The sequence below is a fragment of the Leuciscus leuciscus genome (genome assembly GCF_965113295.1).
Source record: "Leuciscus leuciscus genome assembly, chromosome: 1".
Lineage (NCBI taxonomy): Eukaryota > Metazoa > Chordata > Actinopteri > Cypriniformes > Leuciscidae > Leuciscus > Leuciscus leuciscus.
In genome coordinates, this window is record NC_138725.1 from 76337450 (window position 1) to 76348156 (window position 10707).

The window sequence follows — 10707 nt, forward strand, 5'->3', positions numbered from 1 at the left end:
CACCCACCTAATCTGTCATTTATTTTTGTTTTGATAATAAATGGAGCCAGCCTCCAAAAGTGAAACCTGCCCTGTGATTTTTTTAAAAGTTTTAATACAATAAATTGTGTTTGTTGTCTTTACATTAGAATAATAATGTTTCATATAATCTAGAATAGATATGGAATAAATAGCATTCAATACAAAATGAGTATCTCTCATATATTGAAATCGAGTTTTTATGTGAAAGATTTGCTTTGCACACCAAGCATTTTAGTCATATTATTACAAAATAATTTATCGAGAGGCCAAACATAAAATAACATTATAAACTGTCACTTCGCCACGTGACAGCAGCAAGCAGGCTCCTGATTGGTTAACGCGGCGCGAATTGACGCAGAAGTTCAGATTTTTCAACTCGGGCGGCAGACGCGAATTCGCGTCAAACGCGAGAATGCACAAAAAGCACTACATAAAACATTTGCGCGTAACGCGCTTAACGCGCCAGACGCTCAATTCGCGCCATTCGCGCGAACTTGATGCGCGAATGAGGCGTATTCGCGTCTACCGCGCCGCGCTCTATGCCTCATTCGCGCCGCAGGAATTTTTTACGCGCGTAACGCGTCTTTGCATTGACTTAACATTGAAATCACTCGCGCCTGACGCGCTATTCGCGTCCGGTGTGAACGCACCATTACAGTAAGAGACTCTGTGTTGAATTTGGCTCATCAAGGACTTGCTGGTCATACAGGAGTCCGGAAAACGTATGATCGTGTCATGCAACAGTTTTATTGGCCTAAGGTAAAACGAGATGTGGCTAGGCATATACGATCTTGTTATACATGTCAGATTACTGGTAAGCCAAACCAAAAAGTGCCTGTTGCTCAGTTGCAGCCTATTCCTGTTGTTTCCACCCCTTTCGAGCATTTGATCATTGACTGTGTTGGTATTTTGCCCTGGTCTAAGACTGGTCATCAGTATCTTCTCACTGGTATGTGCCAGACTACTCATTATCCTGCCGCTTATCCGTTGAGGTCTATCACTACAAAGTCTATCTTGAAGGCCCTCACTAATTTTATGTCAACCTTTGGAATTCCCAAGGTTATTCAAACTGATCAGGGTTCAAATTTTATGTCGAAACAGTTCTCAAAAGCCATGCGTCAGCTTCAAGTAAGCCACAATATTTCTAGTGCTTATCATCCACAGAGTCAAGGAGCTCTTGAAAGGTTTCATCAAACCTTGAAGTCTCTTTTAAGGTCATATTGTGTGGAACTCGATGCGGATTGGGAAGAAGGTCTGCCGTGGAAGTTACTAGCTATACGTGAGGTAATCCAAGAAAGCCTTGGTTTTAGCCCAAATGAAGTAGTGTTTGGACATATAGTACGAGGACCTACTGCTGTTCTAGCTGATGAATGGCTAACGTCTAAGCCTTCTGAAAATGTTTCAGACTATGTGAGTGGATTTCAGTGTAGATTGTATGAGGCACAAGCTATTGCTAAAAAGAAGTTGAGTAAGTCTCAAACAAAAATGCAACAACTCTTTGACAGGAAGGCTAAGTTGAGAGAGTTTCAGGTGGGTGATCAAGTATTGGCTTTGCTGCCTCTTCCTGCTAATCCATTTCAAGCAAAGTTTACAGGACCCTACAATGTAGCTAAACGCCTTTCAGATAATAATTATCTGCTGTAGGAGGAAAGTGCAGGTTTGTCACAGTAACTTGTTGAAATCTTATGTAGTTCCTGTTCCTTCTGTCTCTGTTAGTGTAGTAAACACCTGTGATTCTTTTAATCCAGAACAACAGTCTTCTCTCTTTTGAAGCATGAGTGGTGATTCTTCTGAGAATGCTGATGAGGATGGGAATCTTCTTTCTCGAGGAAAAGTAGACGGACGACTTAACAACTCGGAGATTCTTACTGACCTGTCCTCTCATCTTTCTTATTTGACAGAGAAGGAGAGGAATGATGTCATTGAGTTAGTGATGTTGTTTCCTTCTCTTTTTATTGATGTCCCTGGTCGTACGTCTGCCATTGAACATGACATCGACGTAGGAACTTCATGTCCTGTTAAACAGAATGCCTATAGAGTTAATCCTTTGAAACGAGATTTGCTAAAGCAAGAAGTAAACTATTTGCTTGATCATAACCTGGCTGAACCTAGTTTTAGTTCATGGAGTTCTCCCTTGCGTTCTAGTGAATAAATCCGATGGTTCATATCGATTTTGCACTGATTATCGAAAACTTAATGCTGTGACAAAACCGGACTGCTTCCCTTTACCTCGTGTTGACGACTGTGTCGATCATGTTGGCTCTGCCCGATATGTCAGTAAGTTTGACCTTCTAAAGGGGTACTGGCAGGTGCCTTTGACTACCCATGCAAAAGAGTTATCCGCCTTCGTTACGCCTGATGCTTTCCTGCAGTACACAGTAATGCCTTTCGGGGTTCGTAACGCACCGGCGACTTTCCAACGACTGGTAAACCGTATACTGTATGGAATGCCCGGATGTGAGGTGTATCTTGATGACATCGTTCTGTATAGTTCCTCCTGGTTTGAGCATTTTAACCAGTTAACCCCCTGGGGTCGGGCGGTATCGCCGGCGATACCAGCTCGCTTTTTTTTTTATCAGTTCAAAAGAGATTAATTTTGCTCTGTTGACTTTGATATTACAAACGCGTTTCATACATCAATCGATTCTGTTAAATGTGTATTATTTTTGTGTATACTCACAATAAAAACAAAGTGTTTTGCTTTTCGCCAAATAAAGAAAAATAAACACGAAGATAGTTCTGCCTTCTCTCTGTCAGTGTAGTCCATTCTGAAACGCGTCCGAAAATGAACAATAACTCAGCAAATACTCAGTCAAACAGGCATACAGACACACAGGCATGAAGCTTGAATTCTCTTCTTTTAAATGAAGTAATTTATATAAAAAACAAATATTCTCAGTTCATGTAATCTGTAAGAAAAGAGCGAGATGTCAGTCGTTCTCATCTCAGCTCATTACGTTTTAATCTGCCCCGCCCACGGAGAGCGCGCGCTATTCAAACGCAAATTACTGAGGCAATCCACGCAAACCTGTGAACGCCCACATATCAGCTCGAGAAAACACAAGTTTAATCAGATCATTGTACTTGTTTACACCGTCTCGCAGCGCTGTGAGGAATAATAATAATGGAAAATGTACCTCAGAAGTGCTGGTATTTCGAGGAGCAACGGATGGAATACTGTAGTAAGTTTTTTTTTTCATTCTCAAGTAAATCGCGTTTCTGTTTGTGAATGAATAAACGGCAGAGATGCGTTGTTTACCACAGCTCGCAAAAAGACGGTTTAAATTTAAATCGCATTTCTGAGTGTGAATGAATTATGATGTTTTAGCAAACTGTATTGCTATACTGAGATGCTTATATATATTTTCTTAAATCGGATGAGGAATCAAAACCAACGACTTATGCGATGGAGTCTCATTTTACAACCTTTCCACTTAGAAATTAAACATGTAAGAGGAAAGGATAACGTGATAGCAGACACCCTTTCCAGAGTGTAACATCATGATGTCTGCGTTGCCTGTTACTTTTTTTCTTTGCATCTCTAGGGCCCAGAGGTGTTGAAGAACGAAGTGGAGTAAAAGACGCTTCTTGGACAACTAGAACATTTTATTGTGTCCGTCTCTTGGGTGGTGCTTGATTTTCTATTTCCTTTGTTTGTTTTTTTTAGATTCGTTGCAAATCTGTTTGAGGAGGAAGGTGTTACGACCCTGCGCTTTCTTTTCTCGCCTGCTGGTGGCGGGATGACTTGGGAGGGTGTGGTCGATTGTACACTCCTGCTGAATAATCTCATCTGATTGTGGAGAGGATAAAAGATGGGAATGATATAATCCATTTCACTTTTCTTCTGGGGATCGGCAGTCCCCAGGAGAAGTCATTTGCTCGAACCCTTGCTTTTGCTGTATCAATATTTTCTCACCATTTGGATTATTATTTTTCCCCTTTATTTAAACCCTAGACATTATGTTATATTATTTTGTATTGTATCATTTTGACACTTGAATAAAGAAACTTGCAAGTCAATCAATCTGAACAAGTGCTCCTATTTTATGTTACGGTCGAGAGCGAGCTGGCCGTGACACTTGTCTCTGTTTTTTTTTCCTGTCTATCATGGACTTCCCTGCTGTCATGCTGCTATGCCTTGAGCAGGGAGACGCTCCCTCGAGGATCACCTGGAAGAGTTCCTTGATCTTGCACATCAGACCACCTTCCCGGACGACTGCCTCTGGACGTTTCTATGAATTGGAGGGCAAGAAGGAGACCCTCCCGCCACTGAGAGTGAGATTGACACTTTTGAGAACCACATTCGGACCTTCAATTAAGAGATTCTTCATCTGTCCCGTCAGTCCCACCCAGCCTCCCTCTCCCACCACCTCTTCCAACCACCTTAGAGTACTTATCTCTTATCATTGGACAGTTTCTCTCTCTCTCCAGCCTCGCCCTCAGCCACTCCTGCCACCCACTCGTCACCATCTCCCACCATTCCCTCTGTATCTACTCCTCCTCTCTGTGGTGCAGATCCACCTCGGGCCAGCTGGGAACCATCTGCACCTGAGCAAGGGGAGCCCACATCTCCGCAAACAACCTCGCAGACTTTGTTCCTCCTCGACCCTTCACCCTGACTCCTGCGTCCACGCTCCTGTAGCCAATGATTCCAGCGTGGACCATCAGCCGTTCGGCCTCGCTGAGCTCCCTCCGTCAGTCGGCTCCACCTGCGTCACACCTGCACTTCAGACTTGTGGGCCGTCCGCTGTTCTTCTGCTCCACCACCACCCACAGTCACTCTAGCTCGCCCTCTGACCTCCGGACACACACCGCCATCGCAGGAGGTTGTAGCTACGGCTCAGTCGAGGTTGCCGGGGTCTTCAATTTCGCTCCATCACCTCGACCCTTCGGCAACACAGTGGGCTCTTTCTCCAGTGCCATCGCCTCTGGCCGTCCCCAAAGTGGCGTAAGGACATGTACCACCATGATCACAGTTCTGGCTGTGGCCTGGGCACATCATGCCCCTGCTCAAGGCTCCTCCCTGGCTCTCACCAGCTTCAGCACTGCCCTGGACCCTTCAGTTCTGCCTCCTCCCGGTCAGCCGTCCACCTCCTGAACCTCCTCCTGTATCCTCTTCCGGTTTCTCCAACTTTTCGCCAGCCCTTCACAATCCCTTCACCATCTCCTCATCCTCTTTGTGAGGGGTCGTTCTGTCACATCACTAAGACTCTGTTTTCATTCGCACCGTTTCTCCCTTACACACCCTCTGTGTTAGTCTCCTATGCTGTTTACGCTGTAACCACAGTGAAAATAAAGAAAATATATGTGAATATATCACTATTAAAACTGACAGGGTGGTTACGCTGGGAATGCTGCTGGATTCAGGATTTCTACTTTTACTCAAACTGACCGACACCAAAGCCAACAAACCAGGCGTGAACCTCCTCCATTTTGTTGCCATGGTTGTCAGGAAACGAGTGGAAGCAATATGCAGGTAAAATGTTTATTGTCAAATAAACAGAACACGGTCAGATCACAGAAACAACACAGAACACAGAAGTTGGCGAGTGGCGCAGGGACTTCGATAGGCAACCAGGCGGGTGATGAAATCCAGTGAAGATAAATCCAGAGTCCGGGAAAGTGATGAGTTGAATCGGCAGTGAAACACGGAGATAATTCCAGGGAACGAAGACCACGAAGAACGGCACGGAACAGGACAGGAACCAACACAGGACAAATCACAACGATCTGACAACACAAGACACCAGTCACTGAGAATATATACAAGTTGAAAGTGAAGACAGCTGGCGCTGATGATTAGCTGTAATCAGAGGACACACCCACACTGACATACAAGCTCACACACACACTATCACAAGACATGAAGAAGGCAGAGAATTCATAAACCGTGACAATGGTGAGTGTCGTGATGATGTCACAAGAGCCTCACTTTCATTACGCCACTTCAAATGAGGGGAAACTACCAGATGATGTCATTATGATGGGATGGAATCAGTTGGACAGAATTCTAGATCAAATTCAGCACGAGTGATTTTTCTTCTTCTCACTACAGGAGTCTGTGAAGAAGGATAAAGACTTGCTGATGTTTCCCAACCGCTTGAGTCACGTCGCTCCAGCTTCAAAATCAGGAGACAATCAAACCTCTTAGATCAGTCTAGAAGAATATCAGCGGATGAGTGTCATGAAGCCAGTCTGGGTCAGATTCACCCCAACATCAACACAAATTATATGTTACATTTAATGTAGAAAATAAAGGTTTAAAAATAGGCTTTGTTTCTTGTGACGTCATTTTCATCAGCTTTCCACAAAAACAAGCCGTGCTCGTAGGACATGATGTTCCTCAGTGGATAATATTTGAGAGTGAACGATCAGCTGTTTTTGTGGTCAGAAGAGTCTGTGCTCATTCGTTTTTAGTACGAAGATGGAATTTTGTTGGTTTGTTGAGACTGTCAAAATAAAATATAAAAAATCTGATTTTATGTAAGAAATATTAACCATTTAAACTGTGGCTTTTGCGTTCGGGTCTGTATTGACCTGAAAGTGAACTGTAGCTTTACACATGAAATTATGCTGATGTTTTTCATCTATTGGTTAGATTAGTCTCAAATTAATCATTCTGTAAAATACATTTATCCTCTTTCCTACACACATACATTTTATCCTTCCCACATTTCCCACAGAAGTCCACATTTCACTTTGCTGCCACCTATTGATGAATCATTGCAGCATGAAAAGATTCAAGTTGTTTATCATCTCATTTTTTCACATGGAAGTAAAAGTTTATTAATTAAATGTTTACAAACAAAATATTCATTTTACTGAGTAATATTGATGTGGTTTTGTTGGAAAAAGAATATGTAGTTTTCATACATTTAGGCTGTTTTGAGCAGTCATGAGTTATACGTTTCAAATTAATTTAATTAAATCCACTGAAGTCAATGCAGTTCCTACTGGTAATTATCTTATTATATGCTCTCATAAATTTCATCTAATTATATATTCAAATAAAATGTCCCATATTGATACAAATATATATTTTCTTGCATCACACTGGTTTTTGCTCTAGTTCCTAAAAAAAATTCAATTTCAAAGAATTTCTCTTTTTATTTTATGAATAAAAAGGGGTTAAATGAAGTAATAGCATGTTAAAAACGTGGTGACATTCAAAACTTTAAAACTTTAGTGCATTCACTCATTAATGAGAAGTCACTGATTAGATGCAATATGGTTTAAGTTGAACAATATTAAGTTGTGAGTGTTTTCTAAGCTCACGTTCCTCCGGGTCCAAACAGAGCACAGTAAATGATGAAGTGAAACTCATGTGATGGAGGACATGAACCTCTGCGCTCCGCTTGATTTTAACTTGATCTTTGATTCAGGTCAAACTGATTTACTTTAGTTACAGGGACAAAATAATGATGTTAAACTTCAATGAAAATCTGATGTTATATGTAATAATTCAAGATCCCAAAGCAAATATGTTGAAGTAAAACTGTGTGTGAGTTCAGTTTCCATTTGTACATGTTGAGTTTCTTCAACTTTGATGCACTTTACAGATGAAAGAGATTTAATGCTGATCTCTGATAATCTGCTGTGTTCTCTTACGAGAGGTACTCTCGTACTGCGTAAATCTTACGCTAGGGGAAAATCTCTTTTCCGCGAGATACTGAAGCCAAAAAATTATCCTTAATTTTGAAATAATGTAAAACGCGTTGCGGCAGCATGCAGACACAGGCGAGACGGCTTGTGCGCCTATTGGCTGCCCTGCGGCAGCTGCAGCAGCCTATCGATAAGGCCCACTCGTGACGTCAGCTCCAATGGGGGCGCTTCGCGCCCAATACGTCACGTCCCGCCAGAATGGGCGTGGTCTAGGGCTATAAACATAGCTTCGAGAGGCTAGCTCACTGATTTTTCATCTCTTCAGCGAAGCTCTCGCATCGCTGGATCCGGAGAGAAGCCGCGCCGTCTGAAAAAGCCTTTCAGCGGGACGAGTCGACACTCTGAAGCCGCTGGCCGCGCCGCCTTCAGTCGCCTTCCTGCTGCGCTATCCGGCGTTATATCCTTTCTCTGCTACTGTGTTTTGTGTATGTGTGTGTGCTCGCCGCCGCGACACACACTCTCATTGCACTAAAAGAGCCGGGCGTCTTTTTCAAGACGCCCCTTTCCTGAGGTTCACGCAGCTCTCGCGCTCGCGCTCGCGCTCGCGCTCGCTGACGGCGACCGCCCTCACTGCGAGCCAGTTACTGCCTGGTGACTCTGAGGACTCACCTGGCATCCTTCTCCGAGACTGCTCCTCCGCCCCCCCCAACCCGCAAAGCTCGCCGGTGCGCCCGCTTGCCTTGCCTGCTTGGGGGATGATACCTGCTCTCCCTCTGTTCGAGCCGCGCAAACCGCGCCGTTCACAGGGGATGTCAGGAGCGGACGGTCACGGGGCTAGCTTTCTCTCTCCCTCTGTTCGAGCCGCGCAAACTGCGCCGTTCACAAGGGAGGCTGGAAGCGGACGATCGGGGTTAGTTTTTCTTTACGTTACAAGAAAGCTACCCTGCCCTTGCGCCCCATTCACGCGTCACTCACCGGCGAAAAGACAACTCAGTTCCCTGATTAGGCGACTGGAAATATCAATATTGCAGCAAACGAGCCTGTTGTAACACGCACGCTTGCAAGCAAACGCCGAAGAAAACATGTTGACGCTCTGTTATATGCTCATGCATCTATACACCTTTGTGTTCCCCCCCTGTGGCTCAGTGGCGGAATCTTAGGTTTTTCGCACGAGAGAACAGGGTTCGAATCCCGGTCTAACGGCAGATATATTATGCCGCCAATGCTTCGCTCTGTCAGTTCCCTGAAAGGCGACTGCAGATGTGCATTTTGCAGCCAACGAGCGCGCTGTACAACCCGCTCGCCTGCACCCAAACACCGTTTCTATGGTTCCCGTGCGTCACTGGCGAAAGGAGAAAAGGGTGTTTTAGCCCCGCTGCGGCCGGGCCGACCTCCACTCCTGACACATTTCTCATTCCCCTCTTAAGTTCAGGTGACTGGAAATGTCAATATTGCAGTGAGCGAGCCTGTTGTTTTGCACGCACGCCTGCAAACAAACGCCAGCATATGTTGACGCTCTTTGATAATACTCGCGCTACTGAATGTCTATGTGTCTTCCTCTGTGGTCCAGTGGTAGATCGTCAGATTTTCACGCGAGAGACCCGCGATCGAATCCCGGGTCTACCGGCAAAACACACTTTTTGCCGTCAATTCTCGCTCTGGCAGTTCCCTGAAAAGGCGACTGCAGATGTGTATTTTGCAGCCAACGAGCGCGTGGTACAACCCGTTCGCCTGCACCCAAACTCTGTTTCTATGGTTTCCGCCTCTGAAGTTCAGACGACTGGAAATGTCAATATTGCAGTGAACAAGCCTGCTGTAATACACGCACGCCTGCAAACAAACGCCAGCATGTTGACGCTTTCTGTTTCTATGGCAACTTCTCGCTCGTTCAGTTCCAGTAAATGCGACTGTTCCAGTGTATTCTGCAGTAAACAAGTCGGCGAAACAGCCCGCTTGCCTGCACACAAACGCCGCTTTTACGGCTACCCAGATAAATCCCATAAGAGTGTATTTTCTGGTGTCCCGGCCACGGCCGATGGTGTTACGAATGTAGACGAAATTCCTACACACAAACACAGCCCGTCACACAGGGCTCGCGCACATGAAATCGACCCAGGTCGATTGCGCATTAAACGTGGTAAATGTGCCCAGTGCCCACAAACACTACGTTCCGCATATCTCAAGGTTTCTGTAAAAACAAAACCAACGTGCATTCGCTCTGCTCAGGCGGACAATGCTCTCAGTGTTGTAAATGTGCCCGCTATCCCGCGCCCACATTCACACATAGACATGACAGGTCCTACGGGACTCGCCCAGCCCTCCCCTCTCGGTTGACCACCGCAAAGGAGTCGAGCGCGGGCAATCTGCCCGCTGTTAACAGCGCGCCCCCTGCCTCGAAGCGCGACGCTTATGTTACAGCACACCGAAGCCCCTCTGTCGCTGAGCGACCAGAGCGCGCTCCGCATTCAGCCCCTAGCCATTCGTGCAGATGCATGGGCAAGGCTACCCGGGGGTTTTGAAGTGGGTGCTAGACATTATAGAAAGAGGCTATTCGCTACAGTTTCGCCGACGCCCTCGCCGCTATGTGACGCGCGTCGAAGCTACGGTAAAAAACAGAAGTAGCACCACCTACTTCGAGCCGAAATTTTTAAACTGTTGAGCAAAGGGGCCATAGAGCCTTTATCTCAAGCTCAGAGTGAAGGAGGGCTATACAGCAGATACTTCCTGGTACTGAAAAAAGACGGGGGTCTCAGACCCATACTAGATCTAAGGCAACTGAACAGAGTGCTTGCGAAGCAACAGTTCGGAATGCTCACGACCAGAAAAACCCTCACGCACATTCGCCGAGGAGATTGGTTTGTGTCAATAGATCTGAAAGACGCATATTTTCAAATACAAATAGCGTCACGTCACAGGCGACGTTTGAGATTCGCCTTCGAGGGCCAGGCATATCAGTGCTCAGTCCTACCGTTCGGCTTGTCTCTAGCCGCTCGCACCCCTCAGACTACAGGGCATGCGAGTATTGAACTACTTGGACGATTGGCTGATTCTAGCTCAATCTCACTCGGTGCTCATAGAGCACAG